We start from the raw sequence: 24,258 nt of genomic DNA on the forward strand, positions 1-24,258 counted from the left end.
CAGGAAGATTGGGGGGGGGGGGGGGGGGGGGGGGGGACACTGCCTTAAAGTCATTCTGAGCCCAGACTCCTTCCCTGTTGTGGCTCAGCCAGATATCTGCAGAGGCCTTGGAGTCCTGCACAGCATCCAATGGAGAGAGCATGCTGTAGGAGACCCACATTCCACTGGTCAGAATTCAATTCATGACCCCTGCTAATTACAGGGGTTATAGAAAATGTGGTTTAACTCTGTGGCCAGAAAGAGAGAGAGAAAGAAAACTGGATATTGGTGACAATTCACCCTTCTCACCAGTGGGTTGGTTTCTATAAAGGGTCCTTTTAGCCTTTCAGCCCATGCATTCTAGGATGTGTCTTCGATTCTGGCCTTCCCCACCCAAGCGCCTGGCTCTCGGCATCCTACTGTCTCAAAGCCTAACTCTCTGTAATTCTGGGTTCTTACCCTTCACTGTGCATCACAGTACTGGGGTGCTTACTAAAATGTGCATTCCTGGGCCTACCCCACAATTCCAATGCCGTAGGTGAGCCAGGAACCTGCATTTTGGGAAAATCTCTGAAGTGGAGGGGAAAGAGGCAGGGGGCTTCAAATGGGTGCCTGACTGCATCTCGGTGGGTCTGCCATGCAGCCCCTGTGCCAGCCTTCCCAGGGCCCAGCAGAGTTGAGCTGGCATGAGCTTTGTTCTGTTCTCTCCCACCACCCTCCCCTGTAGGCGTAGCACTGGCAGGAACTCAAGGCAAACACTTAAGACTCATTAGTGGGGCAAATGGAGCCTGGGCTGGTCCCAGTGCCTGGGCTCTGCTGGGAGGGAGAAGAGACGGGCCCACTTCCAGGGAAAGCAGAGCCAGATCTGGTGAGTGGGTGGGGGTGTCCCACTCTCCTTCTGTCTGAGGAATGGGAGGCAGGGAGAGGGGAGAGCAACACAAAGGCAGGTGGATACCAGCAAACCGGGAAAGTCGTATGATTCTTACCATGCAGCCATTTCTCAGACTGCCTGGGTTCTTGGGAGTGACCTCAGAGGGGCAGGTTTTGGTTTTTTGAACCTGAATTTGGATTTGGAAACAGGAAAGTCCCTTGGATGCCTGTATTGGGGAATACTGGGGGCAGTCAAGCAAACTAATCAATTTTGGTCAGAGGTGGCTCTGAAAGCCGTCTCTGAAGAGTTAAACGAGCTCAGGAGAGTGATTAGAAGACGTGCACAGGCCACTTGGGAGACAACTCAACTTGTTCATAAAGGAATCAGACCTTTCCTACGTGTTAGAAAGCTGAGGGGTCCCTTCCCAGGGTTCCTGTTGGTAATGCTCAATCCCATTACAATTAGAAATGACTCCACGGTCTCTCCCCTATTCCTTGCTTCTGATGCCCTCACCGAGGCCGTGCGGGTGCGAGCTGGGTACCGGATAAAGGAGGAAGCCGTGGAAACTGATCGGGGGAGCCCAGGGGGCAGTCCCCCGTTCCCTGCGATCCCAAGCTGGCAGAGGTGTTTGGGGTGGGTTGAGCCTGATAGCAAGCTGGCCCTTGCCCGTGGCCCTAGGTATTTGGGTGGTAGTGGTGGGGTGTTGTGGGAAGTCTGATGGTTTGCTGCCCACCATTGGCACTCTCTCCAGCATCCTGTTCCCCAACGGTGGTCCAGCCATCTGCCAAGTTCACAGCCCGTCCCTGAAAGCGTTAGAGACAGGCTCTGGTGTAGGAGTGACCCTCAGGGACCCTCTCTGAGCCTCAGCTCTCAGAGTAGTGAGAGTACAGTAGTCCCCACTTACCCACCGGGGATACGTTCCAAGACCCCAGTGAATGCCCGAAACCACAGGTAGTACCAAACCTTGTGTATATGTGCTATGTTTTTTTCCTATGCATACATACCTGTGAAAAAGTTCAATTCACAAATGAGGCACAGTAAGAGTAACAACAGTAACAACAAAGTAAAACAAGTGTAACAATATGCTGTAATACAAGTTGTGTGCGGGCAGCTGGTGCTTTCGCTTTAAGGAAGCAGTATGGCCTCTCTGGCAAACCCAAATTGCCAGATCACCACTCTTGCATCCGGGCCGATTATTAAGTAAATCAGGGTGACTGGAGCACAGGCGCTACCGGGACAGTCCACGTGACAACCGGGATGGCGGCTCGGTGACTAACGAGGGAGCGGGGAGCACAGACCGAGGAGACACCGTCCGCAGGGGTGAGTCACGTGGCACCTGAGATGAGGCCGGACGGTGCGCGATTTCACCACGCTGCTCAGAATGGCGTGCAATGGAAAGCTTATCAATTGTTTACTTACGGAATTTTCCATTTATTCTTTTCAGACCATCGTTGCTATGGAAGGGGAAACTGCAGATGGGGGGTGGGGAGGGGTGGGGCACCACTATTTGCTTTAACGAACCCTTTGAGTCTAAATGATGGTGAACGACCTTACCTGGGACACAGCAAGTGGCCCTGTCTGGCCTGGTCTGGTCTTTCCTTTGTTGGTGTGGTGGGAACAGAGGACCATGTTCGGTTTTCTTGACTCCTAGGCCACTGGCCGAAGCAGGCCGACAGTGGCCTGGAAGCTGGGGAACAGGATTTTCCAGGGGCTGATTTGCCTCCAGCCTGGCTGAGTCAGCGGTGAGTCCTCACCTGGGACAAGCCCTTTGGCCCTGCAGCAGCTGCCCTGGCTCCCGCCCCTGCCCTGCCAGCCAGGAGAGCCCCGCACCACCACCGGGAAGAGAGCTGGCAGGTTCAGAGCACACCACCCACTCCTGGGACAGTGCCAGGCCCTGGTGGCGGGAGCCTCCTGGGAGCAGAATGATAAAGTTGGGTTTAACCGCTGCCCAAGGAACGATGCCAATTACACTTTTATTTATAAGCACTCTGTCTCCAAAGGGCCAGACACCCCATTCATGCATTTCTTTTTTTTTAAACAAAGTTTGCTGAAATTTCTTCTGAGACAAAAGCAAAACACATTCATCATAGACCATTTAGAAAACACGGGGAAGTAAAAGTAAGAAAAGAAACTGCCACCTGTCCCTCCAGGGAGCACACCCGTGCCTTTCCCTCCACTCCCCAACCCCCACCCCCCACCTGCCACCCCCCCACCATGTTACCATTGGCTTCCCCACTCCCAAGCTCCAAGGGCCCTACCTTTACCTTCATAACTTGTTTCCTAAGCCCATTTCTTCTAGGAATCACGTCTACCTCTGTAATTTACCCAATACATGTTCTCGTACAGAAAAAAAAAAAAGAAAAAAAAGAAATTGTAACCACCATTCAGATATACTGTAACATTCTTTTAAAGAATACTTTTTATTTTTATTTTAGAAGAGATTTAGATGTGCAGAAAAGTTGTAAAAATAGTTGGAAACGTTACCCTAAGCCCACAGCCATGAATGTTACTATCGTACACAGTATGCTACATTGTCACAACTCATGAAGCAATATTCACATGTTAAATATATGTATTTTTAATATATTTTTATTTCAGAGAGGAAAGGGGAGGGCGAGAGAGAAAGAAACACCAATGATGAGAATCATTGATCGGCTACTCCTGCACGCCCCCTACTGGGGATGGAGCCTGCAACCCAGGCATGTGCCCTGACCGGGAATCGAACTGTCGCCTCTTGGTTCATAGGTCTACACTCAGCAGCTGGGCCACACGGGCTGCGCCACACGTTAATATTCATTACAGTCCACACTTCAGTCACACCTTTCTTCGTTTAACTGTTTCACCTAACAACCCTTGTCTAGGATCGCATTCAGGATCCCGTGTTACATTTAGTCATCATGTCTCCTTCGGCTCCTCCAGGCTGACATTTTCTCTGACATTTTCCTTGTTTTCGGTGACTTTGACAGTTTTGAGGAGTACTGATCTGGTATTTTGTAGAATGTCCTTCAATGTGAGTTGGATGTTTTTCTTGTGATTAGACAGGGGTTATGGGTTTTCAGGAGGTAGAATTAAAGTGCCATTCTTTTATCAAAGGTACATGCTATCACTATGCCTTCTCGCCGTTCATTTAACCTGGAGCAGCTGGCCAAGGACGCCGACTCCTTGGCCGGTGACTCCTGTCGTGTTACTCTTTCCCCTTCCGCACCGTCCTCTTTGGAAGGAAGTCGCTGACCGGCATTTTCATAGATTTGCTTCCAGCTTCAGCCTTTCCCCTTCTCCCTGACCACGAGAGCAGAATTCCATGGGCGCTTGCTGATTCTTGACACCTATCGATCTTGCCGAGAACTGGGATCTGGGTATTAACCTCTACACTTTTAATTTTGTAATTTCTGGAGGTTTTGGCACACAGGCGCATATTACCATTGTCAGCAGGTCTGCCCCTTGGTTTCATTGAGCAGTCACTCCATGCCAGCACTGTGCAGAGCGCTCCCCATGTGTCAGTCATCCACGCAGACCAAGGATGGAGATGCGACTGCTCACCCCGTGATGTGGGTGAGAAATCTGATGTGTGGAAGTGGAGAGCGTCGCCCAGTCACACGGCTTGCGAGTAGCAGAGCCGTAATTCAAACCTCGGTCTGTGATCCCAGAGCTCAGCACTCCCCGTGCTTCCCCGGACTGGTCAAGAGCAGTCAGAGAGAAGGGAGGCTCAGCATGTAGGCTTGGAGGTTTGAATCAGCTCTTCCATTTATGAGCTGTGTGGCCTTGGGTAAGTTACTTCACATCTCTGCGCCTTAGCTTATCTTTTCAATAGGGACAGTGACCTTTTCTTCTTCTTAGGGCTGTTGTGAAGACGAAATTACTTAAAATGATGCTTGGCTCAGGGTAGGCAGTCAATGAGGGTTATCGTTATTGTTACTATTACGCTATTTTAAAAAATATGCAGTTTAATTGATTTTAGAGAGAGGTAGGGAGAGGGACAGAAACATCAATGAGAGAGAAACATGACTGGCTGCATGCCCCCTACTGGGTATTGAGCCCACAACCTAGGCATGTGCCCTGATGGGGAACTGAGCTGTGATCTCCTGGTTCATAGCTCGATGCTCAGCCATTGAGCCACACCGGCCGGGCTCACAATGCTATTTTTCACGTGCCCCCCAAGTCCCCCACCCAGGGAAAGCACTGCCTGCTCTGGGCTGCAGTGCCCCCACCTGCCATGGGTGCTGAAGCAGAACAGGAAGGTTTAACCCTTTTTGTATCATGGACCCTTTGGGCAGGCTGGTAAAATCAGATGGGTAGAATAACTTGTCAAATAGAACCCCCCCACACACTGTGACGTGTTCACTTATTAACGCATTGAACGAGATGCGGTGTAGGTCTAGCCACCACGGCGTTTTGAGGTAGGCATGTTCATGTTTTGAGAATTCTATGCCTGCAAATGAGACAGGATGACACCGGTCATTATTCTTAGTGACAAGGCCTTAGGGCAGTGATGGGCGAACCTATGACACGCGTGATAGAGGTGACACGCGAACTCATTTTTTTGGTTGATTTTTCTTTGTTAAATGGCATTTAAATATATAATATAAATATCAAAAATATAAATCTTTGTTTTACTATGGTTGCAAATATCAAAAAATTTCTATATGTGACACGGCACCAGAGTTAAGTTAGGGTTTTTCAAAATGCTGACACGCCGAGCTCAAAAGGTTCACCATCACTGCCTTAGGGACTCCTCATTCCACCGTAGTTGATGCTTGTGTTCCTAATAGAAAGAAAAGCTGAATTCCAGCCACAGACTCGTGAACATGTTCCCCTCACAGCTCACAGAGGCTGAGTTCCTAACACGGGCCTCAGGAAGAACCGAGAGGAGGAAGCCCAGGTCCCTTCCAGCTCTCATACCCGAGGTTGGAGTGGGATCCGCGGGCGTCCTGGGGTGGGGCAGGGAGCCCTGTGCTCCGAGGAGGTTGACCCCAGGACGGACGCGCCCAGGGCCTTTCCATCGGCCTGGCCTTCCCGGATTGCTCTGTTCTGGGCGTTTCAGAGAAGCTGCTGGCGGCTCCCCGCAGGGCCTTTGCCCTGGCTGATCGATGCTGGCTCTGTAGAGCTATCCTATCGACCAGCCTTCTGTTTTCAGGAACAACCAGCCTTTCTCATTAACCCCTGCCAGCCTGGCCCTGGAGAGGATGCCTTCTGTGCTGCAGGTTCAGCGCTGGGCAAGGCCGCTGTGCAGAGGAGGACGCACCCGTGGGCCAAGGGCACCCACCGCAGGCCAGGAGCTATGCGGGCCCTCTGGCGTCCGTGTCCGGCTCAGTGATCGGCTGGCAGCACAGGAGCTGCACTTCAAGCCCCAAGTCTGTCTGAGCTCCGCACACTGTGCTCCCTTCAGGGTAGCAGAGCCTCTACACCCGCTGCCCTGCACAGGTGAGTGTGGGTCCTTCCACCCCTAGATGCACTCATGCATGCCCCGCCCCAACACACACACATGCACGCACACACATGCACACACACACACGTGAGTGTGGGGTCCTTCCCACCCCTAGATGCACTCATGCATTCCCGTCCCAACACACACGCATGCACACACACACACACACATGCACACGCACATGCACACATGCACACACACACAGGTGAGTGTGGGGTCCTTCCCACCCCTAGATGCACTCATGCATGCCCCGCCCCAACACACACACATGCACACACACACACATGCACACACACACAGGTGAGTGTGGGGTCCTTCCTACCCCTAGATGCACTCATGTATGCCCGTCCCAACACACACACATGCACACACATACACACAGGTGAGTGTGGGGTCCTTCCCACCCCGAGATGCACTCATGTATGTCCGTCCCAACACACACACACGCGCGCGCGCGCACACACACACACACACACACACCCTCAGATGCACAGACAGGTCAGGGCTGCTCTCACCAACCGGAGAAGGAGCCAGTTCAGCCCCTGGCAGCCATCACTCACTACCCACACCTTTGGCTTATGTGTTGCCTTCCCCGGGCTTCTGCTTGGCATGCACAGTCTCTTAGGCAGTGCTAATGCTTTGGACCTTGAAGCCTTTCTTAGCTTTCCTGGAGTGAGCAGGGCAGAGGCACGGAAGGAGAAGCTAGGGGTGTGCGGGCCGGGGACCCTGACAGGGCTAAGCCGAGGCACTCAGCAGACTGCTCGATGCAATTCACGGGAGCAGACAGTTTATCAGGCCCTCTGTCGCTCATGCTGCGACATGGAGATGAGTCAGGAGAGACTTGCAGCCTCTGGGTCCAAGTCTGGGGAGGGAGGGAGGCCCTGCAGGACATAAGCCAACACGTGGCATCAGAGATTAGCACAGGCACAGCGTCAGAGTGTTACAGCAATCAGCTCACTCAGGGATCTTCAAGGGAAATATCATCCCCCGTTAGCAAGGCCCAGAGGTGGAGCTCGTCAGAGGGTAGGGGGAAAGGCACCCAGGTGCGGTGAGGGGCCAGCCTGGGCCAAGGCCAGGTGTGAAAATGGGTGACGTTCTGATGATGGGGTTACTCCTGCTGCCACAACAAATACCACAGGCTGGGCCTTAAACAACAGCCGGCAGTCCAAGGTCAAGGTGTCAGCTGGGTGGGTTTCCGCGAGGCCTCTCTCCGTGGCTGGTTATGGCCGCCCTCCCCCTGTGTCTTCCCAGGCCTTCCTCTGCGTAAGTCTGTGCCCAGTCTCCAACCTCCTCTTCTTTATCAAGACGCTGGTCATGTTGGATGAGGGCCCACCCATGTGACCTCACTTTTCCGTACTTACCTCTTGAAGACCCTACTCCAGATATAGTCACAGTCTGATGTATTGGGGTAAGGACTTCAACATATGAAATGAGGGGGGGGTGGGGGGTCACAATTCAGCCCTAACAGGTGTTGACTGTGGAAGAGGGGGGCCTGGGCCTGGGTGGGACAGTGGGCGGGGCGCGCGAATCAGGAAAGGCTTGACTGGGGCTTCACCTGTTGGACTCCCAGGTGCTGGCACCTGCTCTGGCCTCGGGAGGCCATGGAAAGTGAAAGCGTCTCCTGTCTCCAGGCTCCGGGACTCCTGGGAGTGCTGTGACCGCAGGCCTGCCCACCCGCCTCTGCCCTGCTCTGTGGGAGCCCTGCCCAGCTGGGGGGATGGGGGGTGGGGGGTGCAGACACTTATCAAGTAGGAAACCTTCCTGCTTTGCAGAAACTCCCGTCTGGACAGGCCTGATTGGACAAGACCTCACTAAGCATGCACCTCTCGGCCGCCCGCAGGGAAAGGAGCCCTTTCTGCCGGTAAGGCTTTTGCCCCCTGGGCGTCTGAGGAACCCGGCCCCTCAGTGGTGCCCACGTGCTGCACGGGGCAGTCAGGAGGGCCCTGCAGCTCTCTGCTTCCTGCTTTCCTCCCCCAGAAAGTGAGGAGTCAGAATAAGTTGCTAAGGGCCTGGCCCTTCTGGCACTGACTTCAGGATCCTGAAACTGAGAAGGAAGTGGGGGGTGGAAGGGCCAGAAAAGGCGGTGGAACCGTGTCCCCCACGCCTACCCACCGGCCAGGATGGGGAGAGCCGGGGTTTGCTCTCCCTGGGCTTGGCCAGCTGGCGGGGGCAGGGTGGGGGTGGGCGGCTCGCTGGCTAATTCTTTTAAAACGTCTTTATTGACCTAGTGTGCCAGGCCATGGGTTTTAAGTGTGGAGTTCTGCGTATGATGCATTTGTGTAACCACTGCTGGGATCCAGATATAGAACAGAGTAGAGCTCCGGCGGGGGGTGTGGGGTGTGGGGGGGAGGGGGTCCTCCCTCGTTCGCCTCTGCGCCCCACCCCCAGGAGCCACCGTTCTGACCATCCATTAGCTCCTGTGTCCTTGATTGTTACGTAAATGGAATCATGCAACAAGCACTCCGTGGTGTCTGGCGTCTTGGCTCGTTGTTAAGCCTGAGATCCTCCCAGCGGGTTCTGCAGGAGAGCGGGAAGCCTCCCCCTTCCGAGAGAGGCTCTTCCACACAGTGCCCTGAGCTTGCTCCTCCCCGACACAGTCCTCCGCCCCGTCAAGGTGCCCCTGTCTTTGAATCGGGGTGGGCTGGTGACTGCTTTGATGACGACGGGGCAGCTGAGGAGTGACGCTGTGGGGCGTCCCAGGCTGAGACATGAAAGGTGGGGCAGCTTCGGCCCTGTTTGCTGGGACACTCGTGCTTGGAGCCCTGGGCACGAAGCGAGGGGTCTTACCACCCGAGGCTGCTGTGTTGTGATGTGAGGAAGCCACGTTTCGTGGGGAGGCCACACGAGGTGCTCCGTCCTTGGTCTGACTCTGAGCCTTCGCAGCCCAGGCGCCTGGCATGTGTATGAACCGGCCCCAGGAGACCCCAGCGCCCCCCGTCCCCCGCTGTCAGGTCATCCTGGCCTGCAGGTCTTCCCAGGTGAGGCCCCAGGCATCATGGAATGGGGATAAGTCATCCCTGGTCATCCCTTTACCAGGTACCTGCTCCACACAATGCAGACACATGAGAAAATGACTGTTTTAAGCTGCTGAGTTTGGGGTAATTTGTCAGCCCAGTAATCACTGGTACACAGGGTGCAAGTGGCTGGACTCAGGAGGGCCAAGGTTAGCCTTCTCACTGGGGGAGACGTGGCGAGAACATCTGCTTTTGGGGGCCCACTGGCTGCTTCACAGCCCTGCCTACACCTCACCCTCTGCTTTTTGCTTCTCACCCGCTCTTTTTGGTTTTAGACCAGTAGTTAATTAATTCTCTGCCTCCCCCCTGCAAAAGCAAAAGGACGCGGTTCCTTCCCCACACCGTTGCCTCCCTGTGGAGACCCCAGAGGAGGGGACATGTGGGATATTCGAGGAGTCCATTCAGCCTCTAGCAGGTGCAAGGAAACCGCACCGCACAGCCCCAGGCACTCAGTGCTCAAGAAATGTGTGTATCCAGAGCATCATCAGTCCCCGGTCACTGCAGCTGTCCTCTCTGTGACCTCTGGGTGGGGACACCACTCAGGGAGCAGGACTTTGGCACCTGGCTCTTGGAACTCTTTTCTAAGGGCCCAGCTCCTGGCCAACTCTGACCTTATGAAATGTCATCCTTCACCTATATGGGTGGAGTTCGTAGTATAGCACCTGAAATGACAGACTCAGCATAGTGGCTCTCCCGTCTACCGGCTGTGTGACAATGGAGAAGTGGCCTGACCTCTCTGAGCCTCGGTCCCCAATTCTGTAAAAAGGGTATAATAGCAAATAGTCCTGGCTTTGTCCAGGGCTGCAGGGAAGACAAAACATATGATAATAATACATAGCCAGCATTTACTGAGTACATAGTAAGCCGTCAAGAAATGGTAGCCAAACAAAACAAACCAAACAGGAGGAGGGGAGCTTATGTGAGAGGCAGTATTATTGAATTTTTTGCAGATGAAGGAAAGGGCTGAGGTCATGGAGCTAAGAGGCGGAAGAGACGTGGTGCCGATCTGGGTCTGTGTGCTGCCAAAGCTCATGCTCCTTCCGCTCCATCTCTTTGTCTTTAGAGCAGGTGCCTGTGGGTCTGGAGCCCATGCATGACCTTGCAGAGCTCCGTGCCCTGCCCAGGCTCACATGTTAGTTTCCTTGGGGCATGGTGGTAGCCCTCTGGAGAGCGTCCTCTGGCCTCAGAGAGCCTCAATGAGCTGCAGTAGCCACCGAAGAGCCCTCTGGGCCTGGGGTTGCAATACAACTGCTCTACCTTCCAGAACGCTCTATTTTTTTTTTTCTCCCTCTGTGAACTAGATTGGATGCAGAGACTTGGAAACTGCCCTTGTCTCAAGCAGGTGTCCAAGGAAGAATCTGATTTATTTTATTATTTTAATAGCTTTATTGAGATGAGTTTCATATACTGTGCAAATCACCCATGTAAGCGTGCAATTCAATGGCTTTTAGTAATAGTCACAGAGTGGTGCAACAACACAATCAATTTTAGAACATTTTCATCACTGTCCAGACACCCTGCATGCCTTGGCCATAATATTCCACCCTCCCCCCATCCTCAGCCCCAGGCAGCCACGAATCTCCTTTCTGTCTCTATAGCTCTGCCTATTCTAGATGTTTCATATCATCAGAATCACATGTTATATGGTCCTTCGTGTCTGGCTTCTTTCACTTAGCATGTTTCAAGGTTCATCCATGTTGTGGTGTATATGTTTATTGCCAAATACTATTCCTTGTATGACTATTGTGTTTGGTAAGCTCTTGCGTTGCTTTCATTTTCTGGTTGTTCTGAATAATATTTTTTAACATTTGTGTGCATGTGTTGTGTGGACATAGATTTTCATTTCTGTTGGGCATATAATGAGGAGTGGAATTGCTGGGTCATAAGTTAACTTCATGTTTAACCTTCTGAGAAACTGCCAGGCTCTTTTCAAGAAGTCGCACCACTTTTCACTCCCACCTGCATGTGAGGGTTCTGACTTCTCCACAGCCTCCCCACACCTGACTTTTTGTTGTTGTTGTTGTTAATCTTCACCCAAGGGTATTTTTCCATTGATTTTTAGAGAGAGTGGAAGGGAAGGGGGAGACCCACACAGACAGAAACATCAATGTGAGAGAGACACATTGATTGGTTGTCACACTTATGCCCTCTCACCCCACCTGATCAGGGCTGGGGATGGAGCCTACAACCGAGCTACATGCCCTTGACCGGAATCGAACCCATGACCCTTCGGTCTGCAGGCTGATGCTCTATCTACTGAGCCAAATCGGCTAGGGCAACACCTGACTTTTTAATTCTAGCCATCAAAAAGGGTATGATGTAGTGTGTCTTCACTTTTCCTTTCCTTTGTGTGCTGGTCTTTGTATATCTTCTTTGGAGAAGTGCGTACTCTGACCCTTTTCTGATGTGTCTTTCTATTATTGAATTGTGAGAGGTCTTTATATATTCTTGATACAACCCCTTATCCTGGTTTGTTTATAAAGATTTTTTTTTTTTTGCTATTCAGTTTTTAAAAAATATATATATTTTTATTGATTTCAGAGAGAAAGGGAGAGAGATAGAAACATCAATGATGAGAGAGAATCACTGATTGGCTGCCTCTTGCACACCCCCCACTGGGGCGGGCATCGAGCCCACAACCCGGGCATGTACCCTTGGCCGGAATTGAACCTGGGACCCTTTAGTCCCTAGGCCGATGCTCTATCCACCGAGTCAAACTGGCTAGGGCCCATTCAGTTAAAAAAACAAAACAAAAACAAAACAACAAAAAACTTTATTGTTGAAAGTATTATGTATGTCCCGTTTTCCCCCATTGACCTCCCCCAGCCCCTACCCCAGGTCTTTACCACCCTATTGTCTGTGTCCATGGGTTATGCATATATGCATACAAGTTCTTTGGTTGATCTCTTCCCACCCACCCTCCCCCACCTCTCCTCTTTGAATCCATACTCTGTTCCACACTTCTATGTCTCTGGATCTATTTTGTTTATCAGTTTATTTTTGTTTATGAGAATCTTTAGGATCCTAAGGCCATTTCATAACTTCCCTGTTCCTGTGTTTATTGGCTGGAGAACAGTGTCAGATACAAGACTGGCTCATCCGTGAGGCAGAGCTGACCCCCTTGGAAACAGCTCACATGCATTCCTGGTGCTGGTGAAACAGACAGGACCCTCCTGTTTCCCTGTTCCCCTCATTTTTCTTTTCTTTAGTTTTGTCTAAGACTGAGTATCAAGTGCCATAGCATGGAGTCACATATCAGAGTCACCTGTGGGACTCGCAACCCTCACAGCCTCACCTGCCCCAGGAGTGGAGTGCTCTCCTCCCCGACTTTCATTTTGGGAGCCACTCCTCACAGCAACACTTTGAGGGTAACCATGGCATGGCACAAGGTGGCCCCTGGAGGGCAGTAGTGCTGATCCTCAGACAAGGAAACAAAAATAAAAATAGCCCAGCAGCATGGCTCAGTGGTTGAGCATCGACCTAGGAACCAGGTCAGGGTTCGATTCCAGGGAGGGCACATGCCCAGGTTGTGGGCTCGTTCCCCAGTGTAGGGCATGCAGGAGGCAGCCAATCAATGATTCTCTCTCATCATTGATGTTTCTATCTTTCTCTCCCTCTCCCTTCCTCTCTGAAATTAATAATAATATATATATCTATATCTATCTATCTATATATATATAAATAAAAATAGAAGTACTATCGGATTCAGCATCCCCATTGGTGGGCTACAGTGAAAGAATTAGAATCAGGATCATGAAGAGCTATCTACACTCCCTTTCACTGCAGCCTTATTCACAATAGCCAAGATGTAGAAGCAACTTCAGTGTCCATCGACAGATGACTTGATCAAGAAGCTTCGGTTATACATACAACGGAATATTATTCATCCTGAAAAGAGAAGGAAGTTCTGCTATTTGCAACAACATGGGTGTATCTGGAGGACATTATGTTAAGTGAAATACGCCAACACAAAAGGACAAAAGCATACTTCATGGTCTCGCTGATATGTGGAATCTAAATAGTCAACCATACAAAGCAGAGAGGAGAACGGTAGTTGTCAGGTGCTGGGGGGAGGGAGAAATGGAGAGGTCTTGGTCAAGGGGCACAAAGTTAGGCTAAAGCCTGGAGATCTGCAGGGCATAATGCCTACAGTGAGCAGTACTGTATTGTGTATTTAAAACTTTGCTAAGAGGGTAGATCTTGTGTTGTGTTCTCATCACACACACACACAAATAATGAGGGCAAGAGGAAACTTTTGGAGGTGATGAATATATTATGGCATAGTGTAGGCTGTGGTGATGGTCTCATGGATATATACTTATCTCCACACTCATCAAGTTGTATACATTAAACACGTACAGCATTTTGTATGCCAATCACACCTCAATAAAGTAGTTTTAAAAAAGGAAAAAAGAGTATCCCCTTCTTGTAGGCAGCAGTGTGTGAAGCGGGCGAGGGGTCAGATTGTTCTCCTGCTGAAGCCAACGGTGTAATGTGGTGCCACACCATCATGGCCTGGGGAGGGAGGAAGGGACAGTGCCATTGTTTTTGTTGTTAATCCTCACCCGAGGATATTTTTCCATTGATTTTTAGAGAGAGTGGAAGGGAGGGGGTGAGACAGAGAGAGAAACATCGATATGAGAGCAACACATCGATTAGTTGCCTCCCATATCCTCCCAGACCAGGGCTGGGGACTGAGCCAGCAACTGAGGTATGTGCCTTGGACGGGAATTGAACCCGGGACCCTTCAGTCCTCAGGCCGACGCTCCACCCACTGAGCCAAACGGGGTAGGGCAACAGTGGCATCGTTCTGTCTCCAGGAAGGATCTCAGCAGCATTTTTGAATGTTCATTAAGCTCTAATGTTGAGCCAAGCACTGTGCTAAGCATTTTATGCTCCTTATCTCATTAAATCCTCGCCCTAACCGTATGGGTTAGACACAGTTCATCCCTGTGTCCCAAGGGAAAAAAGCCAGCCCAGCTAGATTAGCTTGCCAACTCTCACCCAGCTAGCAGGTGGCCGAGCTGGGATTCAAACCCAGGCTGCCTGTCTTTAACACCTGCACTTTTACATTCCTCCATCTCGATGCCCAGGGCACCGAGCTCTTGAATCCAAATCATGTTGATGTTCCTTTTCACATCATCATTTTCCATAGAAATTTGCAGGGGAGGCAGCTGAGGGGGGAAGAAAGAGCTGTGAGCGTGGATGCAGGAAACTGACAGCGAGAAGTCCTCCCGCATGCACAGGTTCTGTGGGACTTTGGCCCATTACATCATGTTTCTCTAGATTTCCTCACCATACAATGGAGATAAAATACCCACGTCACAGGGTTATTGTGAAGGGTCTGAGATTACGGCTATGGGAATGATTTACAAACTCTAACGTTTGAGAAGTCAGGGACTGTTATTCTTATTACATTGTTCGCTTCGTTCAGGTCAAATCCTGTAATTAGCAGCCCCAATCCTAGATAACAAGAGTTCCGAGTCTTGGCCAAGAAGTTCAGTGTTGGCTCAGTTCTTCTGAGCAATATTTAAGACAATAGCAACGGGGCACCACCCCAGTGCTGGGTTTGGGAGTTTCTATACTTGGTTAATCACAGAATCCTAGCCGCCCCTCCCCACTTCCCAACCACCATCCTGGATGTCGGCCCCTTTGCCTTCACCCTGCCCCCCTCAATCCCCCCCCCCCCCCCCCGCAATGGCTGTGTGTTTACCTGCTGCTACCTCCTTCGCAGAGACTGAATGTATTCACCGAATGTCCACGCACTCATTGGTTGGGTCAATAAAATGTAAGCAGCAAAGACATGGTTTCTTCTAGGATGAGGCAGTTAAGAGCCCATTTTCCACATTGCACCTCCCCTTTCCCCTGTGGGAGGTCACCCCCGAGGGGGAGGAAGGCACTTGATTCTGTCTGTCGTGAACCAGAAAAAAGTCTTCATTGTGATCAGCCACTGAGATTTGGGGGTTCATCTGTTAAGCAATGAAGCCTTAGCGTTGCCCAGGCAAAGCTATTTCCTGCTCTCAGTCTACACAAGAGGGAAAGAAGAAAGACCCTCTCTAGGCAGAGCTGCATGAGTGAGGACAGAGATGGCATGGGACAGGGAGAATGAGAAAAGTGGTGCGGCTGGACCTGAGGTTCCTTGCTCACAGGCCCGGTAACCTGCGGGTCGCAGCTCTGAGTCCTGGCCTGCTGTTGGCCGTGTGCCTGGAGGTATTGCTCTCTCTGAGCCTTGGTTTCGTAATTGTAAATTGCAGACAATAACAGCACCCAGACCTTGCAGTTGTGAAGACTGAACAAGGGCTTAGCTCAGTGACTAAAGCAGGGCAAGCGCCTGATAAAAATTAGCCATGTTAAATATTAGTCATTGTTATGATAACGGAGGACTTGGATACTGATTTCAGATAAAAAATAAGTGCTTTCTATTTTTACAGTAATCTGGAACCTAAGATAGTAAAGAGGAGACGACAAGGAGATAGGGTTTTCTGAGGGAACCTGAAACTAATTCATCCACCCCGCATTTCATCCATCCATCCGTCTGTCCACCGTCCGTCCGTCCATCCATCCATCCAACAGACTAGTACATTAAAAAAAATAAGCATCATTCTCTAAAGCTGTGAGGGAGTCTCTAACCAATAGGGAGATAGAGCCTGAAATGCTGGGGTTATTGGAGAAGCCTTCTATGGTCCTGCAGCCTCCTTAATAGGAGCTAGAAAAAATAGGAAAGTCAGGAAGGGAGTCAAGGCCAATGACGTCTTAGTAGGAAAGGCAGGGACAGGAAACCTGCATCAAGGCTAAGTGCCTCTCCACAGGGCGGGCCCTCCCTGGTACAAGGAGCTTGGTGGGAAAGGGAGGGGGGACCTCCATCCCAGAGCACGGAGTCCAGGCTCTCTGGCTAGCAGTACAGTGGGTCTGGGCTGGCACGGGGAGAGCAGGATGGCGGAAGGCCAAGCTCTGGTTCACGAAGTGAAATCTCTGTGATTGGTTCAGGAGTGGGGATGTGATCCAATTGGTCCAATGGGATTCGATTTGTAAACTTTTGTGTGAACTATTGGGGAATGGAATTTCTCTTTTCACTGGACCCCCAGCTGGGAAGATGTGGGCCTAGAGCTTTCTCCTAGAAAGTATAGGGAGAAAGTTTGTCTAAGAGTGAAGCTAACACAGCAAAACGTAGTGCTGAGAGAAGGACAGAGACCATGTCCTGATGCCATTGTGTGTGAGCCCCTGGATCTACCCATTCCTGAAGGCTGACTGAAATTTCCAGTTATGTGAGAGTCCTGGTTCTCCCAAAAGCCTCTTTGGCCCTCTGAACACCATCTGATGGGGGGCTCTTATGGCCAGGATGCATTTTCACTCGCCACTCTTCCTCTCGGTCTACAATGGATAACTTACTCTGCACCAGCTTATGAACTGGGGTCCAGGGGTAGGGAAAAAAAAGAATAGAACTTGAGCCTTATCGTCAGAGAGGGTAGCAAACGTAACTAGGACAGCTCAGTGTAAGATGTACTGAGATATAACAAATGTTGTGCCCAGATTTCATGATTCCCAAGAACCCACAGGGAGCCAGCGAGTCCGATGCAAAAGCAAAGAGTCATTCATTTCAAACCTAGGTTTGGCTCCCCTGCCACACTCACCGATGCAACGGTAAGCTCCAGTGGCCGAGAGAGGGAAAACTCTGTGTGGAGAGAGGTTTTATAGGGGTTTGGGGTAAGGGGAGGAGAAAGGACTGTGGGCCCTGCTGATTGGCCAGGCGTGAGTACCATAGCCCTTACCCTGGGGCAAGGTGGAGGGCGTACTCCTCGCCCTTTCATTCCCCCCTTGTCTTGGAACTTCCGGCTCAATCATGAGACGGACTGCATTTCTATTCCACCATTGCTAGAGGCCCATCTCAGTAGCCCTCCTACTTGTTGCGGCCCAGAGTGTGTGGGGTTCTGCAGGGATGCAGAGGCATCTTTACTGCTCCCCTTCTACTCTTACCAACCGCCAGTGATGGTAGGGCATCAGCCTGACGCTCCAGCGCCAGCCATCTTCAGGGCTCCCAAGCAGGATACCAGGCTTTCTTCGTGGCATTTTTACTGGCTTCAAGTCTTTAGAGCTCAGATAGGGCTCTTCGAAACATGATACTCCAGTCAAAGTTTTCCGTTAATAAAACCACTATTAGGAACCAGTCTTACTGAATCTATGCAAAGAAACGTACTTATTTAGCATTGCCAGATTTCGGAGGAATTACATAAGGACTGATCTACTCTAAGATTTTCTGACTTTCCTTGCTAATTCCTTTTCATGGATTTAAAACAAAACAGTAACTGTTGGCATAAAACCTTCTTTCTATGCATAACCATGCCTCAGACCTTCTATTCTAAACAGGCTTTTTCCAGCTTTACTACCCCTGACATGGCATGGTGACTCAGGCCTGCAAGACAGTATTACAGGCTGCCAACTGTTAGCTGTCTCTCAAAAGAGACCAAAACCTGATGGGCACCCTTCCCTGCCCAGTTGGGCCCCTGCCCTCTTGGCAGCTAGGCACCCTTTACTTTTGGGGGTCACCCCACACAGCTCCCTTCCAGGACAGCCAACATACATTCAAACCTGCAAAAGAATCCTTGAAATGATCAATCACAATACCCAAAGGAGCAGTCTGAGTCCATCCCATAACATCCGTCCAGTATAAACACAGAACACTAAACAGGGCCCGAAAATACAGGCTTCCAACTCCATGGAAGCAACTAGACGTTGGCCTTACGCCAAACCGGCAGGAGCGACCTGCCTCGTCTCAAATCCGCGAGGGGCATATCCATCCCTCGTGAGGGGCATATCCATCCCTCCTGGGGTGAGGGGCATATCCATCCCTCCTGGGGAGCGGAACGTCTTCCAACTCTCCCCCGCCTGTGGTCGTTCACGGCGCGTCCGCCTAGACCCCTCAGGCAATTACAGATTCCAGAAACGAGCTCACACTGAACAGAACATACAACGACACACACATACCGCCGTCAGTCAGACTCTTCGGATCGGGGGTCCCTCGATGGTCTTGGGAATCCCGGACGAGCCCCCAAATGTTGTGCCCAGATTTCATGATTCCCAAGAACCCACAGGGAGCCAGCGAGTCCGATGCAAAAGCAAAGAGTCATTCATTTCAAACCTAGGTTTGGCTCCCCTGCCACACTCACCGATGCAACGGTAAGCTCCAGTGGCCGAGAGAGAGAGAACTCTGTGTGGAGAGAGGTTTTATAGGGGTTTGGGGTAAGGGGAGGAGAAAGGACTGTGGGCCCTGCTGATTGGCCAGGCGTGAGTACCATAGCCCTTACCCTGGGGCAAGGTGGAGGGCGTACTCCTCGCCCTTTCACAAACACTGTCCTGGGAACTAACCGGAGAAAGGTAGGCTGGATCTCAGAGCAAGAGGGGTGGTAAGTACGGCTACTGAGAGGAGGAAATATTTATTTCAGGCGGTATTTACTGAGCGTCTACTCTTTGCCATATACTGTGCTAGGCACTGGGGATGTAGTGGTGATTACAGATATGGGGCCTGACCTCAAGGAGCTGATAGTCTAGTGGGAGTGGGGACACCATGTTTCTCAGAAAAACCTATGGAAGCAGGACAGGGCCTGGTGCTATGACAACTGTTGGGGTCCAGCCTCAGCAGGTCCAGGGGTTCCCAAAGGTGTGGACGGAGTTGGTGAAGAAGGAATGACATGGAGACAGCGTTCAGTTGATCAGCATAGCGAGGTTCTTTTTTTATTCTCCTATTACATCTGTATTTACACCATTTGATCCTATAAGCATGCTTCTATAATCACATCATGGTATGTTTTGGGTAACGTCCTACAGTTCCTTGTTTCTTATCTGACCTTTGCCAAAAATCCTGTCTCTATCTAGTTCTGTTGATTTTAATCTTTTCTAGGTTAATCTCTGTGTTCCATTACAAGGGCTATTCCAAGGTCACTGCTCTACTGATAGGCTACAAGGAAGTGACTGAAGGAGATTATCCTACCCAGTAAAGGTTATGTCCTCCCAGCCCCACTGCTTGCCTTCCCTGGCACTGCCCTGTGTTGGTGGATCTCCAGGGGTATAGGCTTTGGTGCTTTCCCTGGTGGGCAGACCCCTGGGGATGTGGGCCCAACAAGTCCCAAATTTATTGCCAACAGTCTTAGTCCAAGTTCTTCATAAGTAGTACATGGTATTTCTGTAACACTAGGGGCATTTACTGATTTATTCTCTTCCTTAGTCCTGGTAACCCCTAACCTGGGGAAACAACCTTTCTCGGGGAGGTGGTCCTGGTTAAAACACATAGCGCTAAGAGGGGGAGCAAACCATATGCCATATACGCCAGGTCCCTTGAAACATGAGCTGTGCAGATGTTTCTTCCCTGCAGCGACTGTGTCAAGCAGCAAGGGTGGTCCGGCTTCCGGCAAATTCCCCCATTTTTATTTTTTAAATGACAGTGCGTGTAAATCAGCGGCCACCTCTCAGATTGGGTTGTTTCAGACTCGGAAGAAGACTTGTTTGGGATTTTGCTAACAGGTCAGTCCGAGGCTTAACCCTATATCGGTTCCCCACAGACAACAAATAACCAAGGGACTAGACTTGGCTTTGGGATCTAGGGGAGGCTCTTCCGAAGGCGAAGGGCTTGAGTAGAGCTGGAGTAGCTGTAGGCAGAGCAGGAATTTCCTGGGACAAATGGGCCGTGGGGATGGGAAGCATCCTTGGCGGGAGGGAACAGCATCTGCGAAGGTTCTGTGCTGGGAAGGAGCAAGGCAACCAAACAAACAGAACGGAATATTTGGCTGTTTAACTGTGCAGTTCGGACCCAGGATCCTTAGCTCCGTGGCTTCTCCACCCAGATAGTTTTTAAATCACCCAGAGTATCGTTTTTCTTATAAAACGGGGTAACGATAGCCACTTTGCAGGCTTGTTGAGGGGATTAAAGGAGATGATGTGTTCAAGGGCCTGGCAGAGAGAAGGTAGTTGGTTATAAACAACAATGATTAATAATGGCTCCCCCCCCCCCACCTGGTTCCATTGTCCCTGGTGGAGAGTGATTTAGGCTGTCATTTGGTTCCCAGAGTTTTACTTCCCTTCTCCCTCCTCCCCGTCCACCAGCTCCCCACAGCCCTGTGGCCGGAACCCCTGTTCCCACTGGCTCCTCCAGGTGGCCAAGCAATGGATCAGGCAGCAAGGAGAGAGGCAGGGGTGGTCTGGGCTGAACTGTGTCCCCTCACTGTCAAATTCATGCTAGAGTCCTAACCCCCGGATCTCAGGATGTGGCCTTCAGAGATCTGGTCATTGAAGAGGTCATACATTTAAATGAGGTTTTAAGGGTGCGCCTTAACCCATATGACCGGTGTCCTAAAGGAAGAGGGCACTTGGATACAGACAAGTCAGAGGGAAGACCATGGGAAGACACAGGGAGAAGGCAGCCATCCACAAGCCAAGGAGAGAGGCCTCCGGAGGAACCCACCCTGCTGACACCTTGATCTTGGACTTCTCGCCTCGGAACTCCTGGAAAATTAACGTCTGTTGTTTAAGCTCCCCAGTCTGTGGTGTTGGTGATGGCAGCTCGAGCAAACGAATACAGGGTGAGAGTGAGAGGAACAGAAAACCTCCTCCTGCAGCCCCTTAGGAAGAGCCTATACTCTCCTCTCCCGGAGCACAGGCGATAGAAGACAGAGGGAGAGAAAAACAGAGGCCCTTGGAGCTAAGGGACTTTGCCGTCCCCCTGCTTCCTTCACCTGAACTGGGGTGTGGGTGAGTGAAGTGTGAGATCTGGCAAACCAGGTTGGAGTCAGCCTTCCTGGGTTCTCATGTCTGGACCCCACCACTTCCCTGCTGTGTGACTTTGGGAAGCTTACTTACCCTCTCTGTGCTTCGCCTTCCTCATCGCTAAAATGGAGACCGTTAAGTGTACCTGCGCCACTGTGTTTTTGTGGAGACTGGACGAGTGCTCAGAACCGCGCCTGGCCCAGAGTGAATGCTGCGGAGCTGCTAGCGAGCATTGGGCTTGCTTTCCTCTCAGGGACTCACTCTTAACATGGAGGAGGGTTCCTGACCTCATGAGGTTCGGCTAAGGCTGAAGTAGGACATTTCATGGCGTTTCAAGACATTGGGCATGAAAGAATCCAGACACGTTAGTTGAATTATTAACTTAGTTCAAATCCTACTTCCGCCAGGCAGTTGGGAAATCACGTGACCTCTGGGTTGTTTTTCTATGAAATGGCTCAGCTGATCTTCAAGCCCCGCCTGCCCCAGAGAGTGATCATAAAACAAAGGAGATAGCAATTGTGACGTTGCCGTGTGACACGCAAGCCTGGTGTCAGTGTGGCTACACGGCCCCAAAGACTCACTGCAGCCTGCAATCCACAGCTAGTGTTTGAGACACGTACTTCTTACTTAGCCTCTACAACACCTCTGTGAGCCCTGTCATTCCCATTTTATAGATGAGAAAACTGAGTGTAAAGAGGCCAGGATGCCAGTAAACCCCAGTGTGGGATTTGCATCCCTGAGTGGGTGATGGTGCTCCTCCCTGTCCCAGGGCGGTGCTGGCCAGTGCAATTTTCCGTGATAAGGGTGGTGTTCTAACTGCCCTGCCCAATACAGCAGCCTTGCTGAGTGCTCGAAATGTGGCTTGTGTGACAGGGGCACCGGCATCTTAATCTAATTTAAATCTAATTAATTAAAATTTGCATTTAAATATCTACCTTTGGCTCAAGGCTAGTGTCTCGACTGGCACAGCATTAGGCTATACCAGTGATGGCGAACCTATGACATTTTCTCCCTCACCTCTGACACGCGAACTCATTTTTTTGATTGATTTTTCTTTGTTAAATGGCATTTAAATATATAAAATAAATATCAAAAATATAAGTCTTTGTTTTACTATGGTTGCAAATATCAAAAAATTTCTATATGTGACACGGCACCAGAGTTAAGTTAGGGTTTTTCAAAATGCTGGCACGCCGAGCTCAAAAGGTTCGCCATCACGGGGCTATACGAAGAGAACTGGGCAGGGGCGGGGGCGGGCTGGGGGGTTCTCTAACCCTCACATCTAAGCCAGGTTGCCTGGACTCCAACTCACTGCTCCTGGCTCTCACCCCAGGCTTCAAGCCAGTCCTGCTCCTCCCTGCTGGCCCTATGGAGGAAGGCTGCCCATTCCTGAGAGGTGACAGAAGTCGGAGGGTTTTCCCACGGAAGGGACCAGAACGCTCGTGTCCCCTGGAGGTAGGTGGCTGTGGAGGTGGAGCGCCCCTCCCAGCTCCCTCTGCCCCCTCGCCAGGCCCTCAGTCCTCACAAGCTGCCAGTTCTGCGCTCAGCCTCCCCAGCAAGAGCGCGCCTGCCTTCCCTGTCTGAGACGCAAGCCGAGCTGGCCAGCGCTCAAGGCTTAATTAGCTGAAATAACTGTGAATAAGAATCTTTAAAATGATAGTGGTTAAGGCTTAGGCTCTGATTATGCAGCCGCCTGGCATGAGCATGCCCCTGCCAGCTGGGCGGTGCCAAGTCGGCCAGCCCGAGCGGGAGGACTGGAGCGTGCCGGTGGAACCCTCTGCGGGCCTCGCCGTTCTCCGTGTGTGACGGGGACCAGGACCACAGAGCAGGCTGGTTCAGAGGAGACAGACAGGGCCCCAGGGCTGCCACACACCAGGGGACGCTGGCCATCGCTGCGGAGTGATCTCCGGCACTTCCTGTCTGGAAAATGGGGAGCACTCACCTGCCGGGTTCTTCTCAACCTTCCTAATGCCCCGACCCCGAAATACAGTTCCTCCTGTGGTGGTGACCCCCAACCATAACATTATTTTTGTGGCTACTTCATCACTGTAATGTTGCTGCTGTTATGAATCGTAAGGTAAATGTCTGACATGCAGGGTGTGTGTTCATTGTTGGCGACCCACAGGTTGAGAACCGCTGAGGCTCACATGCGCTTGTGCGCCACTCCTGGCCCAAAGCCGGCACGGCGGGTACTCAGCAGATAACACTTTCTCTCGTTGCTTTTCTTTTTTCCACCGAATCTTCGAAAATGTTCGCAGGGAAGGGTGAGAGGGGAGGACTTGGTCAGGAGGTTGGAAGGAGCCGATGCTCCAGACACAATTTTCTCCTCCATAGCTACCCACACTTCCCCTGAGGGGTGTGGGGTGCAAGGGCTACGGGGCTTTTGAGGGTGAGGACCACAGCAGAAGAGGCAGCGAGGGGAGCCCTTGCAAGGCCGGTCTATTGTGTTCTCCCCTAAAATCCCGAGCCAGGGCGAGGCCTCCGAAGCCAAGAGGTTGCTTTTCATAACAGAACGATTAGGTCCAGCGAGAGGAAATGGACACTTTTCCTCTTAGGTCAAAAGGTGGTTGGAGGTGGGCAGGCCGTAAGATAAACAAGGCCGTTCTGCTTGACTGGAATTAACCTGCGCTAAGCAATGTGCTGCTCTATGCGCCTGTGTAAGGACGTTAGAAAAAAAAGTATAAATGTTTTAATAATGAGATTTAGACAGGCCTCAAAGCACCACAGGAGAGAGGCTGACAGGCAGCACATTAACTCCCTGCCAAGTAATTTGTAAGAAAATGATTGGTGTAGGTTGGAAGGAGGGAGCGGGTGTTCCAGAGTGTGTGGGGGGATGGGCTGGTTAGCGGTAGGAGATGGGGGAGTTGTGTCTGGAAGGATGTTACCAGCTTAAATTGGCGGGGGGGTGGGGGTGGGGGTCAGAAGGAATCTCTTGGCAGAGCACTGGGACCCCAACTTCTGCCTGGAAGGGACCCATGTCCTTGGCCTGAGCAAGTCACATGGCCGAGGCAGATGTCCGGGAGTGGCAGTAAGTATTTTTGCACCACAAAACTACGACACTTCCTCAGTGCGATTGTTTTCGTAAAGGAAGAGTGAGGAAGGTTTCGTAAAGGAAGGTTAGGGGAGCAGGTAGACAGGAGGGAGAGAGGTGGGAGGATGCAACTATGAATCGCCCAACCGGTGGCATGACTACGTCCAGTTGTGTGAACTTTCCC

General features: G+C 51.2%; 1 long non-coding RNA gene across 27 annotated transcripts in view; it reads left to right on the forward strand.

Moving 5' to 3' along the window:
- The first annotated feature begins 6,537 nt into the window (after nt 1-6,537).
- LOC118665031 overlaps nt 6,538-24,258 on the forward strand; it is a 147,774-nt gene continuing 130,053 nt past the window's right edge. For 5 of the 27 annotated variants that reach the window (XR_004970499.1, XR_004970496.1, XR_004970506.1 and 2 more), the window contains exons 1-2: nt 6,549-7,683; nt 8,048-8,136. This is a non-coding gene — a long non-coding RNA (uncharacterized LOC118665031). Of the gene's footprint in view, nt 7,684-8,047; nt 8,137-22,376; nt 22,499-24,258 lie in introns of all 27 variants that reach the window. The other 22 variants (XR_004970493.1, XR_004970497.1, XR_004970494.1 and 19 more) reach the window with 15 other exon arrangements.

This window comes from Myotis myotis, unplaced genomic scaffold, assembly GCF_014108235.1.
Source record: "Myotis myotis isolate mMyoMyo1 unplaced genomic scaffold, mMyoMyo1.p scaffold_m19_p_10, whole genome shotgun sequence".
Classification (NCBI taxonomy): domain Eukaryota; kingdom Metazoa; phylum Chordata; class Mammalia; order Chiroptera; family Vespertilionidae; genus Myotis; species Myotis myotis.